Here is a 22,267-nt window from a genome sequence, read left to right as displayed (position 1 = left end):
TGGTTATTTTCTGGCTCAGGGGTGAGGAGCAGGTGCTAATTTTAGTTTTTATTTGATTGTTTTCTGAATTCATGGTAAAGCCACCTAGATCCCAGAATATAGGGGGGAGTGGGGGGTTGTTGGGTTTTTTTTTGTTTTTGTGGTTATTTTTATATCAGTGGAAGTGCAGCTAAAAAGACTCTTCTCAGAGTACTGCCAACCAGGCCAAAAGCCAGAAGTACCAGACATCTCTGACATTCATCTGGCACTAAAGAAAAGATTTATATTGGTTTATATACGAACAGGTACAAGAGACAGATTAGGCTGGTGTTTTAAACCATTATGTTTTCAAAGTCCAAATAAGCTTCCAAAGAGTAAAAAAACAAACCCTTGTTCCTATTTGATACTTAACAAGTGCTGTACAACTGTGTATATCTCAAACTGTGCTTTTGTGTATGAAAGAGCCAGTCTACAAATTAGCACTGACTCCCTTTTGTTAGGCCCCAGGGTATTTAGTACAAGCTTGAATGTTCAGTCTTTCACATGCGTGATCACCTTAAGAAGCAACACCAAGTAAATTTACAAAGGAGCTTCAAAGCCCAACTAACAAAGAAAACAGAAAAACCCATTTGATTTCTGCCACTTCTCTATCTTAAGTATCCTGCTTTTGATCCATAGTACATAGATTAATTGAGATGCACTTCTTTGGGAGAATCTCTCCTTTGTTTGCAAACTGCTCTACCTGGTATCTGGACCTAAATAAATACAAATCAGCCAGGTTAGTTGAGCTGAGGCAGAACTTTATAAAAACTCTTGAGTCTTTCCCTGCTTTTCTAAGCCTGTTCTTTGAGATAAAGATGTCTCTCCTTTACCCATTTCTGTATCTGATAAGTAAAGGCAGAATGAACAGTCAGGAACGCCTCATTCTTGAGCTCTCATCAACTACCAGTTCCATGGTGAATACTTCTGGGTGGACGTGGCTAAGTTTCTAGAGATTGGCCAGAGCTGTAAAGATTAGATCTAGAGCTGAGCTCCCCCCAAAGGTCTAAATAAATGTGGAGTGTTGGCTTTGGGCTATCACAACTGATTTGAACATTATCTCACCTTGAAAGCCCGACATCACACCAGTACAGTCCAATCCTAATTGGAATACACTTCTCTTGCAAGTGGTAGTACTGGAACGCCATTAAAAAGTGATGGAACAATGTACAGGGGTGTTCTAGCATAACTTGATCCCTGCTTCACTCTGCCTTGAGTGCATAGCCAACCTAGCTTGCTTATGTTGCCCCCTCTATTCTTGCAATGATGCCAGCCAGGGTTTGTCTGTCTAGCAGACGCCTACTCAATTTTGGTGTGCCAGCCACAGGCCTCATCCTTCATTTTCCTTTTTAAGACCCAACATTTTATGGCACACAGTCTGAGGTGAGACTCTTGTGCTCTAGTGGATGAGAACCGGGCTGAAGAATTAGGAAGCCTGTGTTCTATTCTTGGGCAAGTCCCTTCTCTTTTCATTTTTTATGTCTGATTTGCTTATTTAGATTGTAAACACCTTGGGGGGTAAGAAAAGACTGTCTCTTGCTCTGTGGTTGTACAGTGCCTGGCATGATGGGGTAGCTCTATGTGTCGCTACAATAATTCGCTTTAAAAAAAAATCCTTGTAGCTAAACCAAGAAGATTTGCAGATGCCTACACTGAATAACTGTGTGATCTTATTGCTGTAATTCTCGCTCCATCCACTCCCTATTGTTTGTTTCTCCTCTGACATGCCACATCCTCTCAGATCCTCCCTTGGTGTAAACTGGCCCAGAACCACTGAAGTCCTGGGAGCACCAGCTGTGGATCTGTCCCATCATTTCTAAAACTGTGTTGTAAACTCTTCAGCGCTGGGATACTGTCTTTCTACTAGTTCTCAAGTGGTGCTAGAACACTAGGGAATGGCGTTCCAGCACCTTTTTTATGAGAGTCGGAATAGTGTTTCGGTACTTGTGACATGGGCTCAATGAAGGGGGGGAATGGGTGCGGGGGGCCCAGGCTCCTGCTTAGTCAGCTCTGAGCAGAAACACAGCAGCTGCCACCTTTCCCCTCAACCATGCCCAAGATAGCAGCACCGGGTGGCCCCGCAACCAGGGACTCACCACCTACACAGGAGGTAATGATCCAGGGTGCCTGAAGCCTTGCCCAATAGGGGAGCCCCTGCTGGTGTTCTGGTGCTGTGGACTGGGAGGAGAGGCCCCAGCACTTCCCTGAGCCCCCCAGCAGGGAGGGGGGCTGCAGCCCAGATGCTGGGGCTTTCCACATGGAATGAAGGTGGGGCTGCACGGTGCCTCTCAATGCACTTTCCAAGCCGCGCCCTGACCTGGCACTGGGGACCTGGGCTGATATGTCCCAGAGCTTCCTTCCCCAGGGAAGGTAGTCCCCAGTCTTTCCTGTCCCAGTCCCCAGCACTGGAATGCCAGCAGAGGCTCCTCATTGGGTGGGGATGTGGGCACACCTGTGCAGGAAGTGGGTCCCTGGCCACGGGGCCACACCACACTGCTGTCTTGGGCAGGGCCAGGATGGGAGGTGGCAGTTGTTGTGTCTCTACTCAGAACCAGGCAAGTGGTGCCTGGGGCCATCGCCCCTTCACTGAACCCCTTTTCTGTGCCTCCACTATGGTCAGTTCTGCTGGCACCCCTTCTTCTCCCCAAGGCAGGGGGCAGGGAGTCCTTTACTGCTGCACAGGTCAAAGGGTCCTGGCAGGAGTATAGTGATCCCCTACCCCCTCGTCTTTTGCTGCCCTTGACCAAGCCAACCTGGACGAGTGTCAGCAGGGCTCGAATGGAGAAGTGAGTTTCGGTGCTTCTTTTTTTAGGACTAAGGCACTGCTTTCTACTTGTACTGCAATGTGGCCAGCACACATCTGGCCACTGTAAACATACCTGTGTGTAAGTTTCTTTCAAAACTTCACTTGGAATGACTAAGGGAATTGGTAGTGGGACAGTGGGCCTGTCACCTCTAGTCAAGTCCAGCCCTACCCAATACCGCAGTAAGTAAGACAGTGAAATCATCTGATTTTCATTGGCCTACGTAAAATGATCTTACTTGCCTCAGGCTGGGTCCCAGTGCCCACATCACTAAAACTACCTCTAAAATTGATGCTAAGAGACACAATCTTTGACAATCATAGGAAAGAATCCAAGGACTGAACCATCATTTTATGCTGAGAGGGGTCACGCTAGTGCAGGACAGAGCCGCTCTGGTTGGGCAGTTAAAGGAAGCTTTCATTGCCATAATCTATGCAATGGACATGTTGAGGGTAAAGAGGGGTACACTTCATCCCCCAGGGCTGTCTGCGCAGCGTCTTTCAATAACAGAAATTCACACACATTTTAGAGTCAGTATTTTCATCCTCCCTTCCCCTCTCCCCCCCGCCCTCTGCTTCAATTCTGTTTTCTCATCCGATTTATTATGAGTACCTCCCAAACAACTGTGCTAATTTGGAGAAAGAGGAGCAGCTGTTGAACCTGGAACCATATGTTCCGTTCCAAATGCCGTAAGCTGGCAGAAAAGCTCAGCTAGCCCACCGGAGTGACTGAATTCCTGGGGCTTATTAGTCCCTCAAGGAGGTCTCTAAATACAGAATCAGTGTTGTGCTATCCCCACAGGATCACCTGCCTTGTTCAAGTTTTCATTCCTCTTTGCCTCTTGCTAATCCGAAGGCTCCACTATGTTCAGTTTCTTTTACTTTCATTAGTCACTTTGCAAGCTGATCCCCACTGTTCGGTCCTGGGCCATTTGTGAGTGGAAAACAAGACAAGATGGATTTTACCTCATAAACCATTGTTAGGGAAGGAGCTTTACTAATGGGCTAATTATGAGGCTTGATAATGTTATGAACTCCACTGTTTATGTAAGCTGTCTAGAGGTTTTGGGCCTACATCCTCAGATGGGATAGATTGCCATTTCTCCATTGAAGTCAACGAACCACTATGACAATCTAATTTAATCTCCCGAAGAACACAGGCTACAGGATTTCACTCAGTGATCCTTGCAGTGGAAGGAATTATTGTCCCCTACTATGTAAATCAACACTGTTGAGCTCAATAAATTGTGGTTCAAACAGGTTGAAAAAAAGGGGAAATATTTCATGAACATTCTATCGATTTCCCCATCTTTTTTTTTTCAAATTGCAAAATTCAAAATGTCAGAACGTGAAACATTTTGCCTGGTTCTGCTTCTAGTTAGTTTAGCTTGATATTTTGCTAGTGTATTCTGCTAGTTCTGTCTCTGTTGAGAATGTATCTGCCTTAAAGCTGTCCTTTCTTAGCTGCAGACCATTGTTCTCTGTCCTCCCGTCATCTGGAATTGGCAATAATTCCTTTGCTTGATTACATTGCTCTCTTGAAAGTGTTTACAGAATGTGATCATGTCTCCCTGGATTTTTCTCATCTGTAGTCTATATGAACTAAATATGCAATGGATACATCCAATATGCACACTTAAGCGTAACAAACTGCATCAAAAACAAAGGTAAGAACATAGTGCAACTAGAAATAAAGAATGTTTATAACTGCATACACAACAGATCATCAGATTTTCCAGTCATTCAGGGAAACAATGTTGTGCTTGCAGTTGTAGATTGATCCTGATTTTTGCTCCCTTGCTCATTAACAGACATTGTTCGCTTTTATTTGTGCTCCCATTTGCACTATGTAAATAACTTTTAAGTTATATTTCCTTTTCCCCCTTTATTCAGATGAGCACCAATCACAATACAGTAAAATAAAAATAATGGGGGGTAATATTTCAAGTTTACTGATGCTGCGATGGAAATGTTAATTAGATAAACTCCCCCCTCTTCCAAATCTCCTTTAATTCCTCATAAATTTTATAGCTAGGCATTCTACTCGTATTATATTGATTTCAATAGAACTATGTCAATTTACATCTATTTTAGGTATTTGTATGGCCCCCTAATTATGATATTGGAAGGGCTTTACCATCTTTAATGTGATTATCCTCATAACAGTGTTGTGAGGTTGCAAAGTATTCTTATCCCCAGTTTACAGTTGAGGAATTTAGGCATGATGACCAGGGTCATATACAGGAATGCTCTGGGGGGTATGTCGACACTACAGTTAGACACCCACGGCTGGACTGTGCCTGATGACTTAGGCTTGCGGGTCACAGGCTAAGGAACTGTTTAATTGTGGTGTAGATGTTTGAGCTTGGGCGGAGATGGGAGGGTCCCAGACCTCTGGCTGCAGCCCAAACCCAAACATCTGCACTGCAATTAAAGAGCCCCTTAGCCTAATCTCCACAAGCCTGAGTCAGCTGGCATGGGCCAACCCTGGGTGTCTAATTGCAGTGTGAACATACTCTGGTAGAGCAAGGCTTTGAACTCCCATGTCTTAGGCCTCAGGCTAGCACACTAACCATTGGATAATCCTTCCTCTCTAGTCAGTAGATGTAGCCCATGAATTCCTGTTTGACAGTTCGGAAACACTTGCTCCCTTAAAAGATTCTCAAAGCTTGCTCCTGGCTTGTGTACAATGGTAGTTGAGTACAAAGGACACCTTCATTCTCTTTGATTTTCTTTCTCAGTGCATGAAGTATTACGGAAATCTGTGAGATTATTGTAATGTATAGAGACAGTTTTTGTAGCTTTTAATATTGACCTGAAGTGTGAGGTGTAATTTAACTGTGTGGCCACCTCTTTCCCTAAGAATAATGGCTGAGGCCTGCAGCCTTCCACACATAGGTACGCCTGCTGATTTCAGTGAGGCTACTCACTATCTTTCACATTTCTTCTATTATTATCTGAGTTAGCATTTGTTAGTGAATAACTGCTAGGTATTTTCCACCAACAGGGAACAAACAGACATTTTCATCCAGAATAACTTTAATTTTAGACACAGAGAGCAACAGAGCATGAATAAAAGTTAAGTCTTCATCAGGGAATATATTCTTTATTATTATTGTTGTTATTGTTAGTATTAGTATTATTATATTACAATAGCACCTAGAGGACAGAGCCCCCTTGTGCAAGGAACTGTACAAAAAAATAAAAAAACACAGTCCCTAGCCCAGAGAACCTATGACCTAAGTATAAGAGAAGTGACAAGCAGTCTATAGAGACAGTCAGACAAGGGACCAAAAAGAAACAATGAGACAGTACTGGCCACCCTGATAAACAATGGTGACAGAACACCAGCTGCTTAAGCATTACTGAGATTTTGTAGGCATCATGGCAGAAATATTGTTTGTTCATCTCTTCTGAAAACTCTGCACTGGAATGGACACAATAAAGATGGTCTTTGACGACAGCACCGTTCATAGGCATTTAAAAGGGCATTACATAGAAAATAAAGGCATACATAGATAAATACACTACAATTAGACATGTCAAGATGTTCCTTTTACATTTACAAACCCAACTCTGCATCATTTGCATAAAGCCAATCTAGCAGAGACGTCAATGGGACTTTGGAGTGTACTAGGAATGCAGAATTGGCCCTGTGCTTGTAAAGCAGGAAACACAACTTTAAAAAAAAATAGTTTGTCACTGTTATGACTCCATTTGAGTCCCTTTGTACATGACATATACCATTTTGTCATAGCAGCTTGTGTCTATTGGAGAGAGATGCTTGAACCAGAACTTGGGATCCAGACTTCAATATTCTCAAACTCTGGAGAGGTTCCAGCCCAGCTGTAGATGTGAACTTCCCAACTCTCGGTAAGTAACGGGCCAACCTGGAACCCTGACTCTGAGTTTTGAGGGAATCCAGACTCACCTCTGAACACATATCAGAATTTTCAGGCTCAGGCCCAACTGTACCTTTTTCTTTTTTTCAGTATTTTTCTTTCTCATGTCCCATGCCCTGCACTGGCAGATTCCTGAGCACATAACTTTGATAGATCTATGTTTGCAAAAATGTTAATACAAAGAAAACATGTTCAGAATTTTTAGAACTCTCCTTGGCCATGGTGCTTACAAAAAACATAACAATGGCTAGGAAGCTGGTGTTCTGAGACCACTGCTTACCATGCTGACCAATAGCGCCTCATTGTTTTCATCTGCTCCCCCATCTGTCTTTGTCCAGCTGTTGCCTCTTGTTTTCTATAAAGCTGTTTGGGGCAGAGGCCATCTTTTTGTTCTGTATTTGTCCAGCACTTAGCACAAAGGAGCACCAGTCATAACCTGGTACTTCTGGAGGCTACAATCATAATACTTCATAATAAATTATTATTAATAGAAATCACTGAATAATTGGACCTTTTGTAAATGGAGAGAAGGCCTCAGAGTGAACCACAGTGTGCCAGATTTGTGTCTGCGGAGGGAAAGGCCTGTAAAAAAAATAGTGAGATTAAGCACCTAAAAAAAAGTCCATTTCTTCTTCCAAAAATGTGTTATGTTCTTGGTCTTAATGGGACTTGTGTTTGGGATTAAACTCAGAAGCCTAAAGCCAAGATGAGTGGAGGTAAATGTGACACAGAGGTGTTGTGCCCAGTCTCTGGGGAGAGAGATAGAAATGATGGTTGTCATTTTCACTTTATCTCCTAAGACAGAGGAAAGGTTTGGCAATTATGGCCCTGGTGGGGGTGAGAGAAATGATCATTTAGTAGACAAAAAGAAGAGGGAAGAAGGTACCTCAGTGCACTTCCTTCTAATGATATACATTTCAATTAACTGACTTGATAAATTAAGCTATAAAGCAATGCAAACATGCAGAAGAAAAATTCAAATACTTTTTTTTCTCCCTGCTTCCAATTCTTTATAGTACATTACATCGGTTAATGGCAATTTGTATAATTTGTGTAATGACATAAATTGCCATCAACTCTCGCACAGTGAAGTGTTGTAAAAATGATAAATCGGGGGCAAAGCATGAGGGGCTAGATTCTCAGCTGCTGTGAATTCCACTGAAGTCAAAGGACCTTCACCAATTGACACCAGGTGAGGAACTGGGCCTGAGGGTTGTTTAAAATAAATAAAAAATGATTTGGTGATGAGGTAACGGTCAGTGTCGGCAGGGGCGGCTCTATGCTTTTTGCCGCCCCAAGCACGGCAGTCAGGCGGCTTTCGGTGGCGCGCCTGTGGGCGGTCCGCTGGTCACGCAGATTCGGCGGCATGCTTGCGGGAGGTCCGCCGGTGCCGTGCCTTCGGCGTCCCTGCCGCTGAATTGCTGCCGAAACCGTGGCACCGGCAGATCTCCCGCAGGCATGCCGCTGAAGGCAGCCTGACTGCCGCCCTCACAGTGACCGGCAGGCCGCCCCCCGTGGCTTGCCGCCCCAGGCATGCGCTTGCTGCGCTGGTGCCTGGAGCCGCCCCTGAGTGTCGGTGGATATATTTCAGGATAGTTTATAAGGCACTCATTTGGGAAACCCACATTTGAATCCTCTGTCTGCTAGATTGAGAGTAGGAATTTGATCCCTGATCTACCACATGCTAAACACCTGGGCTACAGAATATGCAAAAACAGGTAGCTCTCAATCTCTTTTGTTGTAGCTGTTCCACTTTGTATAAAATATTTATATACAAAATTGGCCGGGGTCCCTGGGCACGGGCCACGTTAGCCTATGCAGTAATCTGCCACTGACCACACCTGAGCAGCCCCTTCCCTCGATCCTTTCAGTTTCCTGTTAACACACCCCAGTGCAGGATTGCCATTTACAGGAATATTTCTTCCCAGCATGCCTTTCTGTAACTGGCTCTTTAAAAGAAGCAGAGCCCTGCTGCAGCTTTAAAGTGGCCATTTTGCAGTGGTCAGTTGCTGGCTCCCTCCCTTCTAGCTGAAAAGTGCTTGTCATGTTTCCCCACTGTTTTCTCTTTGTTACTGTGGGTACGTCTTCACTACCCGCCGTATCGGCGGGTAGCAATCTATTTATCCGGGATCGATATATCGCATCTCGTTAAGACGCGATATATCGATCCCCGAACGCGCTCACCGTCGACTCCGGAACTCCACCAGAGCGAGCGGCGGTAGCGCAGTCGACGGGGGAGCCGCGGCCGTCGATCCCGCACCGTGTTGACCCCAGGTAATTCAATCCAAGATACTTCGACTTCAGCTACACTATTCGCGTAGCTGAAGTTGCGTATCTTGGATCAATCCCCCCCACCCCCAGTGTAGACCAGCCCTGTGTAGGAAATGACATCCTCCTGTGGTGAGATTAAAAGAACAAAACACAGAGTCTGGCCCAAAGATAGCTGGGCTCAACACAGCTTAAGCAGGAGGAAGGGGAGCAAGATACTGTCTCCAAATGCCGAAAAAGTGTAAACTCCAAAGAGGGGAAAGGAAATTTTTTAGCATTGTCCAAGGGGGTATAACTATGATGGGGTGAAAATAAGTAAAGGAAAATGTAGCTTCCAAAAAGAAACCCACATCCTGAAAGTGAGACCTTTTTGAGTGTGGAATAATATCCCATGGGATCGCCATGATCTGAGTCAGATAAAAGTGGACTGGCCAAGGCATTGGATAATATGTTGGAGGGAGCTATCCTATACTGGAACTGAGGGATGGGCTTCTAAGAAAGTTATACTACTTTGCACCTCAACAGACCCTTCTGTCTGAGGATTTCAAAGAACTTGAGAAGCATTAATTAATTAAGCCTTACAAATCCACCTGATCCAAAGCCCATTGGGATTCTTCGCACTGGCTACAGTGTGGTTTGGATCAGGCCAAATGTCTCTGTGAGGTAGGTAGGTAGGTAGTATTTTCCACCTTCAAAAGATGGAGAAACAGAGGCCCAAAAGGAGCGGGTGACATGGCCATGGTAACAGAAGTAGTCTGTGGCAGAGCCAGAAGAACTCAAAAGTCCCTGTCTTCCAGTCCTAGGAGACAACAATGCCTCTCTAGAATGGATGATCTGATTGGTCTTTTCCATCTCTAGCATCTATAATTGTACATTTCAAAAATATCATCCTTTTGTTGATTGCTATGAAATGGACAGGGACCAGACTAAATGCAGCTATAGGAAAAAACAAAACCGGTTTGATTCCAACCATAAATCCCCCAAGTAAAGAGATGACCTGTGTGGTGCGGGTTCTGCCTTTGGAAGGTCTCCCCTGAGTAAGTCAGCCAAGGAGGTGCTTATAAAGATTTGTTTTTAACCACTGCAACAGCCACTTGCAAGGCAGCTGAACGGAGAGCAAAAAGAGTGCACATATGGGATGGCAACAGAGAACTTATTTGTGCTAGTACCTCAGAGCTGATCCAGTTTCTTCCCTTACAACAGATAATTAGGGAAAACTGTCAAGTCTGCAGATTAATCCCACATACATCTGCCTGGTGTTTGCTTTGAAAACTCTTGGATCTAGAAAGACAATCTTTTGTAATTAGCCAAGGCCGCTATAATCCATACAAACATCCGATCACATTGATTTTCAGTCAGTCAGGCTCTATCTGTCAACGGCAATCCTAGAAATCATAGAACAGGACTTACAAGTACACAACTTAGCCCTCTAAGGTCATTTAAAGTTTCCTTTGGCTTTTAAACAGAAAACCATTTTCAGTCACTGACAACCAAGGGTCCCAATTAAAATAAAAAGCTACCCAAAAGAATGGCAATGCTGGAGACTGGTTAAGAGCGGTCATACTGAGTCAGACCAGTGCTCCCTCTAGTCCAGTATCCTGTCTTCTGACAGTGGCCAGTGCTAGAGGCGTCAGAGGGAATTAACAGAACAGAGAAATTTACTGAGTAATCCATCCCCTGTCATCCAGTCCCAGCTTCTAGCAGTCAGAGGCTTAGTGACACCCAGAGCACGACCATCTTGGCTAATAGCTACTGATGGCTCTATCCTCAGGGATAGATCCACAAGGATTCACAGAGGGATGTTGGAATTTTCATACCAGAAGAGGGCAATTGTCCATCCAATCTGGTATTCTGCCTCCAGCTGTGGGTATACTAGGCATTCCGTGGGATAGTCAAAATCCCAATAAATGAAGTTAATATATCATATAATGCCCTATGGGAACAAAATATTTTTTGAGCCCAGATTGTCTCCAGCTAATATCATTTGGGGCCAATTGACCAGGCTTTGAAAATATTTCACTGCACCGACTCTTTTGAGCTATATGATTACCCCTGGAAGCCATGCTCTTTTCATTATTATACTGTAGTACCACTGCTCAGTTTCCTCGTTAGCAGGAAGTATTTGCTTTGGTAGAATTCTCCCACTTAAATTCTCTCTAGAAATTCTGATCTTTTGCTTCGATGCACCCATCCACTACTGCTGAGTGAGTGAAGAGGAGCCTGGCATCTAAGCCCCATGTGATGGGAACAGAAGGCATGGTTTCCCCCATTCCCAGTTCCTCCATTTTCTCTCTGTGATTTGGAAGGGTATGGAGCTGGAGTAGGAAGCAACTGGTAGGTTCAAGCATTAGTCTTTACATGGAAGCCTCTTGTCTCTTACAGATGCTCAGAGATCCACATGGCCTCCAGGGGTTCTGCTGATTTAGAGTGTGGCACCTTAGTCTCTCCCACTAAGGGTACTTCTACACTGCAATTGGGTATGTGCTTTCCAGCATGAGCAGATGGTCACCTGATAGCTCTGCTTGAGCTAGTGAGCTATATATGGCAGTGCAGCTTGGAGTAGGATGGGCAGCAGCTTGGACTAGCCTCCTGAGTATGTACCCAGGGTATTCGAGTGTGTTGGTATTCAGGTGGCTGGCCCAATCTGCCACCGGTGCTACCCCAGCTACACTGCTAATTTTAGCTTGCTAGCTCAAACAGAACTCATGAGTGTCTGTCTACTCATGCTGGGAAGCACTTTCCCAGCGGCAATGTAGTCAGACCCTTAGGCAGCCCCTGCCCTTCCTGTGAAAGAATATGAAAGGAGACTCCATGAGATGAAATTTGTGGGAAGATGCAACTGGATCTTCCTGTGGAACGCAGGCTGGACGCACCATATGAAACATGCTATGCTATTTTTGAGGGTTTATTTTTAAACTCTGGAATTTGAGTTGTTCCAGGTGAGTCTGAGATCCTAACAAAAATGTTTAATAAGCACAAAAATCTACCACTGGAACAGGAGATAAAATGAGACCGAAGAAAAGAGAAACATGCTATGAATGAGCTTTAGTAGGAACTAATGCAAATGGCAGACCTACAACATAATAAATGTACTACCCATTATAACTGGAAGCGGTACATAAAGTGATTATAAAGAGCTTGGGTAAATATTCAAAGTCACTTAAATGACTTAGAAGCAAAAGTCCTATTTTCAAATATCACTCAAGTGCTGATGAAAATTTTTACCCCTTATCTTCACATGAAAGCAGTCACTCAAATTCATCTGAAAGTGCTTTCCAGATGTTACTGGTAACTGACTACACTCACTTTCTTACACTGGAAATGAGGGCCAGGATTTTTAAAAATAGGTGCCTAAAGACAGACTTTAAAGTCCTTGGGCACCTAAATAGGTAACCTGATTTTCACAAGTGAGGCACAATTAGCAATTTCCATCAGGCCTCCACTCCTGGTGGACTTAGGAGCCTAAATTTAGATATCCCTCTGAAAGTCTAAATGAGTAAATTTTACACAGGATGAGATGTTTCTTATCACAGGAAGAGTGACAGGGTTTCCAAGACCTTTGCCAGAGACATTTAAAGAAGCCAATGATGGACATGACCGCAATCCTAGGATCACACAGGTACAACCAATTCCTTTGTGTTGAAAATGGTGCTGATGGGAGACAATTACAGAGCAGTAAACGCAATGAAGTTGGTATATTTTACATGATGTGGAGCACTGTTCAGCCTATAAGGGAGACAGAGTTCCCAGAGCCCTATGGCAGAGCTCTGGCACAGAGTCAATGGTATATGTTGATTCGGATCTATGCATGTCCTAATACTGCCCGTTGCTTAAGTGCAGCCAGAGTATCTGCAGTGAAATGTTACAAATGGTTAAAGACACCATAGCAAAACCGAACAGTGTTTAGGACAGAAGGTGTGGTGGTAAGTGAAATGGTGCATGGTGAAGATTTAAGTAGGTCGGATGCAGATAGTTAAATTAGAATTTGGATGAGTCGCTGGGGCTAATATCCTGATTCTAGCTAAAATTGCCACGGGATTATTAATGATCACATGTAGCTTTCCATCTCATCTAGGACACCCCGAGGCAACTCAGTGCCATAGAGAAATGAAATGTTTCTGGTCAGTTCAACAAACCAAAATATTTCAGTTCAGGTTGTATTGATTTTCCTTACAGAACAAAAGAAAATTGTGGAGAAATTAAAATTTTCTCATGGAAAATTTCAATTCTGCAGAAACCACATTTTTTTGTTGAAAATTCCTTTCAATGGTAACTTCCCAACTAGCTCTGCTCTTGAGAAATATTTTATAGTTATAAAAATCCCCAAACATTTTGATTGACTAAATGAGAGCCAGGGACATCTGAGGTATCCCAAAATAAGTTCCCAACACAATGGGAAAATCATATGAGTTCCCCATGGGGACAGTATAATAGAACAAACAACACATTACAGATGATAGTCGTGTTGCTTAACACACTGTTGGAACGTGCTGAGATACTTCATGAGTGTGGATCAACTTCTGTTGGTGAAATTGACAAGTTTTCCCAATAACACAGAGATCTTCTTCTGGTCTGGGAAAGGTACTCAGAATACCATAGTGAATACATAGTGGAACAGACAAGGAGTTCACACGTGTTGCAAGAAACCATACAAGGTGAAGCGGGCCGGTATCATTATCCTTATTCCAGGGTGGCTGGCCATTTTAAGAGGAAATGGGACTCAGCCCCACCTGTGACAAGATCAGCTCACCTCCTCAGTGGGTAACAATGAATGGGTCCTGTGATTAACTCAGGCCAGGCCTGGGAAGATAAAGGAGGAAGGGACAGACTCTAGGAATAGTCCCTGGGGAGGGAGCTTGACAGGGAGCCTACCTTCAGCTAGGGGGAGCTAGGAGTGCCAGGCAGGACGGGGCCCCGCAAGGAAGGGGGCCCCTAAAAGTCGCAAAATAAATACCACATTCCAGTTTCTGCATTGTAAGGGGCCCAGCCCGGACATATGTTCGGAGGGGGCCACCGTTCGGAGGGGGCCACGTTCTTTGTTGCTACGGCCCTGGCCAGGCAGGACAGAAGCTGAAGCTGGGTTGAGGAAGCAGCTTCAGGTGAGTACTGCAAGGAGCAAGACTGGCTCTGGCGTGGAGAAAAGGAATGGAACCTCGCTCTGGGAAAGGAAGGCTGGGGGCCTTGCAAGGAGAGTGGAGAGCGTTTGAACTCTGAAGGGAAGATAGACCTTTCAGGAAGAGGGGCTGTGCCCAACTTTGAATTGGGGCAAAGACGCTCTTCTTTCAGTTCTGTGTTGAAAGACTGTGCATGTTTTGATAAATTCGACCCTAGAAGGGGAATGATTTGAATATTTGGCCTGTGTGGATTTGTTAAGGGGCCTTCAGCAGAAAGGGAAATTAAGACAGGGGGCTGCAGAGCCACCCCTGGACACCAGGGGGTCCCTGGGAGGTAGCTGACCCTATTACAGTCCCCATTATACAGATGGGAAAATCAAATCACTTCTGAGTTCCCCATGGGGAAAGGATGACAGAACAAAAACACATCACAGATGGTAGTTGCATCGCTTAATGCACTATTGGATGGTGCTCAAATACTACGTTAATGAGTGGGGCTTAACAACGTATGCAGAATAGAATATAATAGATGCACAGAGAGGGGACAAACCATAGAACTACCATGATGTTTGCAGCAGACCATCACGTTGTTTGTTCTGCTTATATGCTATATCCCATCCCACCCACGCTGGGTCTGTCTTCTCTGTTTAGATTGTATGCTCTTTGGGCACTAAACATCTCTGACTATATGTCTGTATATTACCCAGGACAATGTCCCCTATTCTCAGTTGCCCATTAATAATACAAATGTGAAATCATTATAATAAATATGTAATCCGGTCTCAGTGGCTAAGGGGATGATTTGGTTCACTGTGGGAAATCTCACTGTATATTGTATGGCCCTAAATGTTCTCACTTTGTTGCCCACTGATAATTAGAATCATAGAATACCAGGGTTGGAAGGGACCTCATCTAGTCCAACCCCCTGCTCAAAGCAGGACCAATCCTTTGCCCCAGATCCCTAAATGGCCCCCTCAAGGATTGAACTCACAACCCTGGGTTTAGGAGGCCAATGCTTAAACCACTGAGCTATCCCTCCCACAAAAAGCAGCCAAGAAAGAGCCTGGAAACACGAAGGTAGGACAGGAAACACACCCTCAGTGAGGGCTTATCTGGGATTTGAACCCGGGACCTCTCACACCTGAAGCAAGAATCATACTCCTAGACCAACAAGCCTCCTGCGTGTAAAACAAAAAAAAATGAGCATTTGTTTAAAAGGGAGTGGGGGAACTAAAAGCCAGAAAGAACAGAATGGAATTACGCTGAGTACCAGGTATAGAGAAGTCAGTGTTTCTCAAGAGCAATCACACACTAGTATAGTGTCCTGCTCTACAAATGAGTAAAACCTGTGTTATTTCAGGACTGCCTTATGGTAACTGCTGGCAAATACTAACCTTTAGTACAGAGCATATTGTAGGGAGACAGCAAAACACACAAGGTCACCAGAGATTATATCGAGTTAAGGACATGTTGAAGATGGTAAAGCCACTGTATTTCCATAGTAACACGCAGTGATATGGGGAGTTGGGACTAGAACTTTGATCCTTCAGCTCTAAAAGGCCAGGTATTTCACATGTGGTGCTTGAGGTGCAGTGTCACTTAGAGCCCTAATCATGAACTAGGCGCCCATTGTGTTAGGTGTTGTGTTTAAGAAGGACTCCTTTATCTACTAGTAGAGGTAGGTCCCCCTATTGTCTCAGTGGACAAGGAAGTGTCAATTACTCACATGCCCTTCCCCAACATGTACACAGTTGTCATAGAATCATAGAAGAATAGGATTGGAAGAGACCTCAGGAGGTCATCTAGTCCAACCCCCAAGGGTTGTCCAAAATTTGGAATGCTTTTGGGGAAAGCTGAATTTCAGTGAAGGCAGGAAGTGATGCTGAATGCTGTATCTTTTGCTCTCATTTATTATCGAATGCAGAAAGGCTTTGGGAGAGAGAACTGTGGAGTGAAAATCACTCCCAAAGAAAGAGATGGATGGAGAAACCCAAATGGTAAGAAGCTTCCAGAAAAACCACGCATCTGAAGAAGTGAGGTTTTTACCCACGAAAGCTTATGCCCAAATAAATCTGTTAGTCTTTACGGTGCCACCAGACTCCTTGTTGTTTTTGCAGAAAAAACATGGTATGTACTTGGAAAATGACAGCCCAGAGGGTGGGTACAGGGAACCAAAAGAATTTCCAGTGGGGCTGGAAGCAGGGCAGGTCCCATCAACACCACGTGTACAAGATGCAAGGTGTTCACTCCCTTAACCTCCATACACCCTCTGATATTTGCTCAGATCTCAGAAATTCCACTGTAGATGTGGGATGTGCTGGTCCTGTACCTTGCATCTTGGCTTCTCTAGCTCTCTCCTGGCTTCCTACCACCAGCTATGCTATATACACACCCATCCTACTCTTAGGTAGGGGAAAGGTCTTTCCTCAGGCTCTTCTTCCTGAACAGATTACCTGCATGGCTGTGGGGAACTGCCACTGCCTTCTCCTTCAGCCCATCTCCTGTCCATGAATGGAGGCCAGATCATTTGGGGAGCCCTCTACATCGCCTGGGGAGAAGTGGGGACCAGTGCTGAAGAAATGTCTGAGCCCCATCAGGGAATGATACAAGTAAAGTACCCCTGACACATAGTCAGGATCTGATTTGCCCCTTAGTGTTTGGCAGGAAGGGTCCCTTATAGGAACTCTGATTATTCCAGTGCAGGAAAAAATAGCCATGGCATACGTGCATATGTGAATACAGATAACACAGAAATGATCACACAGTGAGACAGCTCCTAATAATGTGTTTGCTTAGGGACATATATGGTAGATCCATGTAGCTTACCCAAGGCTTATAATGAGCATAAAAAACTGAGTTACATATTGTATGACAGCAGATCCCTGAGTGTTTAACTTCAGCATGAAAGTAATTATATTAAAGAAAGCATTAAGTACATGTTTGAACCAGGCTTGTGAAGGACTCGGGGTGAGTTTGCCTTTGGAAAAGGTTGCTTACTTCATTAAAATCTGAATTCTGGCTTTGCCCTTGATTTGTTCCTTTTACAATTTCTTTCTCTCCCCCCCCCCCTTTAATGAAACTGTCTACTTTGAGCTATGTAAAATGTTAACAACAAAACCAGACGCTACAGAAACACATCAAGAGATGTAAAAATGCAGGTAGGGTGTGCTGAAGAAGCATGACTCTGGGCCCAGGTTTACATAAACTTGGGAAATCTTGGCTTCTTGTTTGGTTTATTTTATTATTATTATTATTATTTATTAATTTACCATTGTCATCAATATAAAGGGAAGGGTCACAACCTTTAAGTATGCAGTAACATAAAATCCCTCCTGGCCAGAGGTACAGAATCACTTACCTGTAAGGGGTTAATCAGTTCAATTAACCTAGTTGGCACCTGACCAGAAGGCCCAATGGGGAAAGAAGATACTTTCAAATCTGCAGGGGGGAAGGGAGGTTTTGTTTGTGCTCTCTTTGTTTGTTCCCTCTCGGGACACAGAGAGAGACCAAGCAGGTAAACCAGCTCCTAAAATGATACCTGGAATGATACATCTAAAATTACAGAAATTTTAAGTAAAGGCAAGGAAATGCATTAGATTATCTTTTGTTTCAGCTTGTGAATTTTCCCTATGCTAAGAGGTAGTTTTATTCCTGTTTTTTTGTAACTGTGAAGTTGAGTCCAGAGGGGAGTCCTCTGTGTTTTAAATCTTTTATTACCCTGTAAAGTTACCTTCCATCCTGATTTTGCAGGTGTGATTCTTTTACTTTTTTCTTTATAATAAAGTTCTTCTTTTAAGAACTTGATTGATTTTTAGTGTCCTAAAAACTCAAGGGTCTGGTCTGTGCTCACTTTGTTAACCTATTGGTTAGTATATTACTTTCAAGCTTCCCCAGGAAAGGGGGTGAAGGCGCTTGGGGAGAAATTTGGGGGAAATAGGAACTCCAAGTGATCCTTTTCCTGAATCTTTGTCTAAATCACTTTGTGGTGGCAGCAATACCGTCCAAGGACAAGGAAAGGATTTGTGCCTTGGGGAAGTTTTTAACCTAAGTTGGTACTTATAAGCTTAGGAGGTCTTTCATGCGGGTCCCCACATCTGTACCTCAGAGTGGGGAGGGAACCTTGACAACCATTGAACCAGGTAAAACCAGATGTTTTCAGATTTCCTTTGAGTCTGGGGATTAGAACTCCAAAATTCATGGGTCTAAACCCACATGGGTGCTATGCAAAGATAGTGCTTGTGTGATGGTGTCCATCTTGGCCAATACTGAAAATTTAATGGAGACTTCTACAAATAAAAGCTTGAGCTAAAGAGCCATGCTCTATAACTGGGCATGTAGCAGACTCAGTCTCTGTGTGTACAGAGGGGATTCATACCCTACACAGATCAGTGGGTTATATTTGCACATAACCACGCTGGATGGGAAACCACTTAGTTCACCTAGATGTAGTATCAATGCTCCTTCATCAGCCATATTTTTTCTCTGTGTGGAGATGTGAAAAATCTGAGAGACTTCTGAGTTCAGAATTGAGATGTTGTATCTTTAATTGTTGCTGATGTTGGTCACTTAAAATATAAATATATTGCACTAAATTCCATCAGTTCTCCTAATGGTCTGTCTGTACCAAAAAGATGATTTGCACCTTTTTATTCTCTTTGTGCTTATGGAATAAGATCCAAACACAAAGGCTAAGGAGAGCACAACAACTGTAACAGAGAGAGATCTGTCATATGCATGCATGACTGGTTTGGGTGCATGCATGCAACCTGTGTGTGAGATCTGATTACTAAGATGTAGCTTGGTCCTGGTCTAAAGCAGGAAAGGAGGTGGAAAAAAACACTCTGCCTCTTCTACCTTCCCTGCAAACAGCAGGTGACCAGAGAGCAAGTGTGAAAAATCGGGACATGGGTTGGGATGTAATAGGTGCCTATATAAGACAAAGCCCCTAGTATTAGGACTGTCCCTATAAAATCAAGACATTTGGTCACCCTCGGTGAAATCAGCCCCTGCACTCTCCAAAGTAAATAAATATATGGAGATATAACTATCTCATAGAGCTGGAAGGAACCCTAAAAGGTCATTGAGTCCAGCCCTCTGCCTTCGCTAGCAGGACCAAGTACTGATTTTTGCCTAGACCCACAAGTGGCCCTCTCAAGGATTGAACTTGCAAGCTTGGGTTTAGCAAGCTAATGCTCAAACCACTGAGCTATGCCTCCCCCCAAAGTCCAGTGTCTGCTTCCATCTAGCCTTCCTAGAATGTAGCCCGCAGGCTTCTCCTGCATTGTCTGGAGCTCCAAGAGAAATTGTACCTCCCTGAGAACAATGCCAAACCCAGCAGACTAGCAATTGGCACCTAGACAACTTCAGGATGAAAGGGGCCAAGGGAGAAGGGGACCTGCCAAAGTAACAGTTGCATGCTACCTATGCATCTCTCTGATTCTGGGACAGCTTGGCTAGCCTAAGCCACAAATTAGTGTTCTCAAAATTGCACCACCACAATGGTCCCAAGAGCCCTTGGTATCACTGGAGTGTGAGGGCACTGTGTTGACTGTAGAAAAGTAGTCAAGATAGGGTTAAGTGGGTTATCTCAGGAACTATGGGATGGAGCCATGCTCTACCCCTTCCTTATTTCTTGTTTTAAACAGTGGGAGGCTTCCCTGCCCCCCACTCTTTTGTGATGCAGTTAAATAAAGCAGCAAGTTCCCAGCCTGCAGTCCCGTGAGCAGAATTATTTTTGCTACACAGAACAGTCTCTTTTCAAAAGTCACCACCCCCTTTATTCCAGCCACATCACTGCACCGGATTGGAATAGAGGAAGGAGAAGGTGTATAGAGCTGGCTACTCAGGTCTGTGCCATCCGGGGACATCTATACGCCAGGAGACCAAGTGATTTATAGCAACCTTATAAGGGGCCAGAATCAGACCCAAAGCTTACTGAGAACTTTCGGAGTGATGCACCTTTGCATAATCCAACCCTATATGTAGATTAATAGTTGGCATCTGTAAATCATACATGCTAGATCTAGATGCTATAACAATAGGCTTTTAGTATATGGACAAATATTGCTTTTTAATGACTTTCAACGAGATAATGCTTTTTATGCCAACTTTCAAATCGCATTAAAGTCTGTACCTTGTATCAAAATATTGTCATGTTGTCTCTGCAGCCTTCCCCCCCCTCCCCCCCCAGAATTGCAAACACTACTTGTGTGAAGAGTCTCATGGAAGATGATCGATCAATAGTTCAGCAGCCCTAGGACCAAAGTACCCCAAACCAATGCTAATTGAGATCCAAGCTTACATGATGCAGATCAGAGAAGAGTTGAGAAATCCATCAAAACTGATGAAAATGAAATGCATATCCCAAAGGACCTTGATGTTCCTGCTGTCTGGATTGCAGTGCAGCATAATGAAGGTAGGAGCTTCACTGTCCATTGTTAATTGCAAGGAAGAGGTTTTTTGGAATGCAGTTTATGTACAGATATAGACAGTGTGTGATAAATCATTTGGAATACATTTTTCATCTGCATGGATTAATGCAACTTTGACAGCAAAACTAACTCCAAAGTACTGAGCACTTACTGGGCTTGTGTCTCTTTCACTTACCCCAAAGCAACAAAGTCAAGAAAATTTTACTGGTGTAAAACCCGCATAAAGGAGTGGAGAATTCAGCTCTGTTACTTCAATCACAGCATTCTGGAGCTGATGAAAGAAGTAAGCAATAGGAACTTTTGCCAGAGTAGACCCACGTGGATGAACAGTGGGGTTTGAAGCTGAGGCCTTCAGAGGTGGAAAAATGATCCTGCGACCGCTTCTAACTGAGGGCACGTCTTCACTACCCGCCGATCCGGCGGGTAGCAATCGGTCTATCGGGGATCGACTTACCGCGTCTAGTGAAGACACGATAAAATCGATCCCTGATGGCTCTACCGTCGACTCCGGAAATCCACCGCGGCAAGAGGCGGTAGCGGAGTCGACGGCGGCGCGGCAGCGGTCGACTTGCCGCCGTCCTCACAGCCAGGTAAGTCGACCTAAAATACGTCACTTCAGCTACGCTATTAACATAGCTGAAGTTGCGTACCTTAGGTCGACCCCCCGCTGTAGTGTAGACCTAGCCTGATAGATTTGGGGCCTAATGCAAAGCCTGTTCAAATCAATAGAAAGACTCCCATTTAGTGCAGTAAGCTTTGGATTGGGGCTTTCATCTTAGTTCAAGTACTAAAGGATTTTTATGATGGACATGGTCATTGCAGAAATTGAAAGCTGCTTTGGGACAACTCCATGGACTCCCATTGACCCTAAACCCTGCCCTTACCCCTCCAAAAAGTTTCCTTCTCCCACAGCGTGACCTTGTAGAGTTGCAGGAGTTAAAGGGAGCACAGTTTGGGAACATCCATTGTTCTAATCACAGCTGCTCCAAAACCATATTGTCAGTGAAATGGAAAAGAAATTAGCAGCTCATTTTGTGCGACGTGAACTTTCTCTCGCTCTCCTGCTTGATGAGAACACACTCTCTTTGATAAATCAGCCATCATACCTTATTGCCATGCAGAGACTGAAAGTAAAAAATGTCAACAACATTTTTCCCCCTGAATCTTCTGGAAGCAATCAAGTTTCACTGCCGCAAAGGTAATGCTTAATTTTCCATCTTTGTTAACATTCTATATGCCAGAAAAACTGAGGACATATCTTTTAAAGCTACAAAAATTGATTGGACTTGCAACAGATGAGACGTCGGCAATGAATGAGATAAAGAGCAGATTCGGCACATTATTGCAAGAGAAGTTCCCATCGGTGCGTCCCATTCACCGCCTTGCGCACAGACTTCAATTAGCAGTTAAGGATGTGTTGAAATATGTTGCAGGAATTAGTCATTTCAAAGTCCTGGTAGGGGAGTTAAACTACATAGTATTTGCAGTCAGCCGGAAAAAAAAAAAAGAAAGAAAGAGAGAGAGAGAGAGAGAGAGAGAGAGAGAGAGAAGAAAGAACTCAGCAAGAACTAGCTGAATGGGCATATGTGGCATCATTGGAGCGTCTAAAGAGCAGCCCAGTAGTCAAGCTCTGCTGAGTAGCCTGCAGTTCCAAGACAGTAAGGGCTCTTTTAAGGTCAGAGAAATCACTACCTAAACACACAGCTGCTTCAATAGACACTAGGGTGAGGA

The sequence above is a fragment of the Emys orbicularis genome, chromosome 6 (genome assembly GCF_028017835.1).
Source record: "Emys orbicularis isolate rEmyOrb1 chromosome 6, rEmyOrb1.hap1, whole genome shotgun sequence".
Classification (NCBI taxonomy): domain Eukaryota; kingdom Metazoa; phylum Chordata; order Testudines; family Emydidae; genus Emys; species Emys orbicularis.
Note: the sequence above shows the minus strand (reverse complement) of the source record.